This window comes from Myotis brandtii, unplaced genomic scaffold (assembly GCF_000412655.1).
Source record: "Myotis brandtii unplaced genomic scaffold, ASM41265v1 scaffold613, whole genome shotgun sequence".
In the NCBI taxonomy this organism is placed as follows: Eukaryota; Metazoa; Chordata; class Mammalia; order Chiroptera; family Vespertilionidae; genus Myotis; species Myotis brandtii.
This window is the reverse complement of record NW_005370332.1, coordinates 59,140-65,498: the sequence shown is the minus strand read 5'-3', so window position 1 is coordinate 65,498 and position 6,359 is coordinate 59,140. Positions and strand designations below refer to the sequence as shown.

General features: G+C 41.4%; 1 pseudogene; it reads left to right on the top strand.

The window, feature by feature from the left end:
- Window positions 1-898: 898 nt before the first annotated feature.
- The window catches only part of LOC102262225, a 20,604-nt pseudogene continuing 15,143 nt past the window's right edge, over window positions 899-6,359 (top strand).

Here is a 6,359-nt window from a genome sequence, read left to right as displayed (position 1 = left end):
CTCTGACGTAACCCGAGGATTTACTGTACTTTTAAAAGGAAGGGGAAAAGGGGGCATCTAAGGGAAAATACCTATTTTACCTATTTGCCTGACACACATTCTTTAACCTTCAAATTTCCATCAGATGCTCATGCTCTAGTATTAGTTCAGAGGTGTATGACTATTTCTAAGGTGATTATAGGTCAAATGAGAACCAATTTGCAAGTATGAAATTCCTGCATGCCTTGAGAAAATTGTATGTGATTAATTTGTTCATTTTTGTTCTACCATTATATTCATAGAGGTTAGTCACTTGGTGATGCTTTTAGTGAAGTTGCTGATCGCCTTCTGTGCCACTGATGCCCCAATGGTCAAAACAAACATATAATGTGCCTATTTGAAATTACTCAGCAGGTGTTTTATTGGTCCTAACAGCTGGAGTCTATCTGGTGTAGCAACCGAAGCCAAAATACCAATTTCTATTTTTATATTTTAAAATATAAATCATTTTTATTGCAACAAGGCAGAGTTTTACCCCTTTCATCCAAGAGAACTGAGACATGAGGGCTTAGCAACATTATTTCACATTACAGGGTAGAGACCCCATTAGCTTTCCATTTGCATCTGTTGTCCACCAGAATAGCACACTGTTTATAAAATGTAGTCTCCCAAATATTAAAGACAGCTCTTTAAGACTGGTAATATCTTTATAAGTGAACTTCTATAAGTGAGAATCTTTATTTCAGACCAATTATTTCAGCTAAATCTCAGGTATAATTTTGATTGATCCTATCCCTTAAACTAAAAAACTAACTGGAGACTGACTTGTGGACACAGAGAACAAACTGACAGCTGTCAGAGGGGAGAGAGTTGGGGGCTGGGTGAGAAGGGATTAAGCAAAGAAAAAAAAGAAAGACTGATGGACACAGACTACAGTATGTTGATTGCCAGAAGGAAGGAGGAGTTGGCAGAGGTAGAAGAAGGTAAAGGGAGGATAAATGGTGAGGGAAGGAGACTTGACTTGGGTGATAAACACACAATGCAATATACAGATAGTGTACTCTAGAATTCTATACCTGAAACCTATATCATTTTATTAACCAATGTCATCGCAATAAAGTCACTTAAAAATAATAAAGAGCCCTGGCCAGTGGTGCTCAGTGGTTAGAGCGTCGACTCAGGCATTGAAGAGTCATGGGTTTGATACCTGGTCAAAGGCACATACCTGGGTTTCAGGTTCATCCCCAGGCCTGTTTGGGCTCATGAAGAAAGCAACCTACTGATTTGTCTCTCTCACCTCTCTCTCTCTCTCTCTCTCTCTCTCTCTCTCTCTCTCCCTTTACTCCATCCCTTCCTTAGTCCCGCCCTTCCACTCTCTCTAAGAAGCAATGGAAAAAATATCTTCAGATGAGGATTAAAAAATAAATAAGTGAATGATGATCCTATCTTTTGAAGTATAAGTACCTAAGAGTATTAGAATGCAAGAAAACATTTCAGTGAAATTATGATTGATCAATTATATATTGAGGACCTTAAAAGATTTTAGGACTTATTAAGTCTTCAAAATAGTCCTTTCAAGTAAACAAAGTATACACTCTCTGAGATGGGAATGGGTGGACAGATATACAGAATTTCCCTTTTATGAATAAAAAAATCTCTAGACATGTAGGAATATTGACAGCAATTCATTTTTGCTAGTAAATCAGTAACTCACAACTTCCTCTCTAGAATTTCTAATTTCTGAAAATAGTAAGGGCAAATTAATAACCTGGAAGCCATTAAACCTACTCTTCAACTGAGTACCCATAAAAATGACACGGGGGAGGGGGGGTTGTATTAAATGTTCCAGGGTTTGGGAAATATGACATTGTCAATTAATAGTTGTTGGAGCCAATTTAACGCCAAAAGGAATCCTCAATGTGGGGTGCTGTAAAGAAAAAGGAACTTTATTCAGTGAAAAAACAGCTCAATTGTGATACAGCAGGCCTGTGAAAACAGCATGACGGATGCAGCCCTGGGGACAGCTGGCCCTGCAGCCAGGCCCCTCTCCAGCTAGACAGCTCTAATCAGCTCCTCCTTGGTCTGCTAAGATTTTCCCTGTGCTGGTATGCTTTGCTCTCCAATGGTCAGCTCCACTCTGCTCTGGTGAGACATTTTCAGTGTTTCAGCTCAGCCAGGGAGACTCAGTCTTCAGTGCAAAGGGAAAGTGTGTTCCTAGAGCCAGAGCAGAGCTGGCTTATATGAATGGATGCCTCTGACCTGGTCCCTGATTGATTTGTCCTCATGCAAATGAGGACTCCAAATCCCCACAGTTTGATTGGTCCAAAAGGCACTGTCTTGATTGGTCAGAATAGAGTTGCAGTAGGTGGTCAAAGCTGCACAGCTCCCATTGGATGGGGAAAGCCTCAGTCCTATTGGTTGAAATAGGATTCCAGGAACTCCTTTCTAAGGGCCACTCAGATGGCAGGAACACAGTGCAGGCAGTCAGTTCAGTACAGAGGCAGGCAGTCCACTTCAGTCTTCTCCATAAAGTGCAGTTTGCATGAGAGGCCCTTGTGCAAAAATAGCTGCTAGGTTCATGCCCAGGCCTGTTTGGGCTGTTTTTTTAAAATTTGAGCCCAGTTAGCCACCAGGAGCTCTTCTTAGTAGGTATCTTCTCCACCCCCCACAACCCCCAACCCCCGGGTTCACAACATGGTCCTGTGTATGCTAAACCACCTCAGTGTAGAGAAAGTGAATATTATGATACTTTGTTCTCTTTTTGTCTTATGAAACGATGAAGTTACTACAAAAGAACAGATACATCCTCCACTGAGATTATTTCAAGCCAGAGTAAACACTTTGGGAGGAGAGTTCTCTTTGTCCCGAAAAGAAAGAGATTGGAAATTAGAAATCTTGTTAAGGTATTCACTTACCTCACAAAGAAGAGAGAGGTGAAACCTAGTGTATCAATTAGGGATAGGATCAGGAATTCAGAGTCACTCTAAAAATTTAAAGTATGAAAGTTTTATTTGGGGAAATTAGAAGTTATTTAACTTTGAAAAGAAGAGAAGAGGGAGCAAAAGTCAGGAAAGTTAGGACAGATTACCCAGCCTTCAGTACTGAAGCAGGAGGTTCTCCTAAATTCATGCCCAAACCACAGGAAGTCCTCAGAACTTTTATAAGATTCCCATGTATTTTAATCTGCAGCAGTGAAGTGAGTGGTTCTCAAGAATGCTCATTGCAACTTCTGGAAATGCCATGAACGTCTGCAGAGTTCTCACCAATTTATATATATACTAGTAGCCCATCACGTGATATCGCGCACAGTAGGCCGCCCGCCGCTTCTGCGGGAGCCAGTGGGAACCACAGCACGCCGCCAGGTGCTGCGCTACATCCTTGGGAGCCGTGCAGCTTCCGCGGGAGGCGGAAGCAAGCTGCTGGAGCCCACGGGAGCCGGGAGGGAGCCACGCTGCTTCTGCGGGAGGGAGGCCCACCATCTCCTCTCTGGGCCTGCGCTCGGCCATGGAGGCTGTGGGCCAGCCCCCCTGTCCCTGTCTGTGTCACTCCGGCTCCAGGGGACCGGCCCAAGCTGGGCGCGGCGACGAAGCAAGCATTCTGCCAGGCCACTCATGCTGCCCACTCTCAGCAGCCACCCCCTCGGGACTGGGGGACTCCGGCAGGGCTGAGAGGACTGGGTGCCACCATCTTGTAGCTATGGGCGCAGCCATCGTTGTGACGAAGTGATGGTTAATTTGCATATTACCCTTTTATTAGATAGGGTAGCATGGGTCTAGGTTAATTCTTTTTTAAAAATATATTTTATTGATTTTTTTACAGAGAGGAAGGGAGTCAGAAACATCGATGAGAGAGAAATATCGATCACCTGCCTCCTGCACACCTCCTACTGGGGATGTGCCCACAACCGAGGTACATGCCCTTGACTGGAATCGAACCTGGGACCTTTCAGTCTGCAGGCCAACGCTCTATCCACTGAGCCAAACCGGTTAGGGCTAGGTTGATTCTTAATTAGTTCTCTTGCAAGTTTCCTTGGACCTCATGTCTGTCCACATGCCTGCTAGCAGCTGCTTCCAGAGTAACGACCTCTCCTTCTCTTCTGCTTTCCAAGCCTTGTGTATCTTTCATTGACAGATTTTAGCCATGAAACAAGTGGAAAGGGAATTCTGGGAAATGTTGTTCTCATCACCTCCTCTGTATGGCATAAGAGATTTTATGAGGGTGGTGGATGCAGAGATAAAAATAAACAAAATAGCATAGTATTTAGAAGTAGGTAATGATGGATTTTTTTTCTATCAGCATAAAGGGCAGCAGTAATAGTAGTCAGAGAGACCGGGAATAAGAGGACAGGGATTTCTGGGAGCTGAGATACACCATAATAAAACAACATGGCCACTATAGAAGGGCAGCATTCAATTGAGTGGGGGGTGGAGTGTTGTGGTATTTGTTACCAAAAATAATTCCTTTGGTGTTGGTGACATCCTAGTATGCTATCATCCCAAGGCTTATTTAACTTAGCATACATGACAGGTGGAGGCAATTTCAAGTAACAAAAAAGTTTTAAGATCAAGAGAAGAAATAAGGGAAGGCAGCAAACCCTAAATTTTAGAAAAATCCTGTACATCTGGGTGAAATGTCTATATCCTGTGTATCTCAATAAACAAATTGGAACCAGAAAAGAAATTCAGTTGTTCTTACTGGTGATTTGAAAAAGACTTCCCCTGCTCAAGGGTTTAAATTTCTAAGATTAGAGTGGAAACCACCCGTTCTATTTTTCTTCTCATTCCTAAACTAGAAACAACATGTTGACTTGCACAGAGGGGCAGATTTTCACCACATTTGGCACCACTCTCTTTGGAGTGGGTCTTTTCCCTTTAAATGCACAAAGAAGAGTGATGTTGTTGACAAGTAACTGATTTAAGAGAATATGCATAGTTGCAACTTGTTGAGACTAAAAGGAAATACTTTGTTTTGGTTCCTCTGTTCTCCAACTGCCAATCCAAGGACATATTTCCAAATGTTGACTGCAGCATTATTTGGAACTTTTATTGTTACATTTAGAAGTATTAAACGATATGCTTTCTAATTTGCTAGAATGTCCTTTTACCTTGAAGCTCCCTCCATTTCAATGAGACCTTGAAGTTCCTTGCCTCAGTACATAAAAGTTATGGAAGAAAAGCAGAGAGAAAAAAAGCAATTTAAAGTCTATTTTGGAACTAGTGAAGGATTAACTGTTTAGAGAGAAAACTATATTTTACTTCCAAAAGCCCAGGCATTGAGAATTAGAAGCCAAGTCCATAAAAATTTCAGAATAACATATAATGATAAACAAGCAAATTCTCCCCCACCAAAGGAAATAAAAGACCTTCTGAATTAGAGGACAGAAAATATCTGATGGAGAAGCAAGATAATGAAGGCCTAGTTAGTACCTCTTAAATGTGATTCTAAGCATTCCTTTTCCCAAGATGTGTGTCCCTGGAATGGGCTGGAGAGAATAGAAACTACTTATAGGTACAGGGGTCTTAGAGAAGACAGGACTGATGCTTTGTACTTCAGATGAAGCCCAAGTAGGTCAACGACCTTGAAAAGTTCTCTGGTGTCATCATGGTTCAGCAGCAGGACCAGAGAAATGGTGATATGCTATGTATAAAACAGAGGTCCTGAAACTATCCTAGTAATTTCCTGTGGCTCAAGAGAGGGATGAGAGAGCACTCAAACATTCCCTATTTCCCATGAATATAGAACACAGTAGTAGAGAAAGGTTTAACAAACCTAAAGGTGACAGGATTAGGAGGATACAGCATCTGGCATGGACCACTAACTGGATATTATATGGACTGCAGTAGATGCCAGAAGGAATATTTGCCAGGGATCAAGAAACAGACACATCTTTCCCAACAATGCCACAGCATTACATGAACACTTGGAGCTTTGATGTTACCCTGGGAAGAATGCAAGGTATAAGGAAGAAACATAATTTGGCTGAGTAAAGTTTGTATTCATTGAGTTTACTTTGAATCACCTATGATGTGAAGTACTCAACTACAGAGAGAATGGGGTCTCAAGAAACTAATTAAATTCTGTTTCAGGAAAAAAACAATTTTGCACATTGGAATTTGTGTTTTATGAACTTTATACTGACTGTATCACAGTCTACTCTATGAACAGAGGGTACATATGACACAAAATATAAAGGCACACCAAAATAATTTCATCTAAAACTATTAAGTATTGTGGAAATGACAAAAACATTATCAATGAGACACAACAGTGAAAGAAATGAGCTATATTTTCTATTTCAAAAGGCAGTCAACTAGTACATTAAGGATACCTAATGGGACCTTTTATTGCCCAGTGCCTCAGAAATTAGGCTATAATGATAT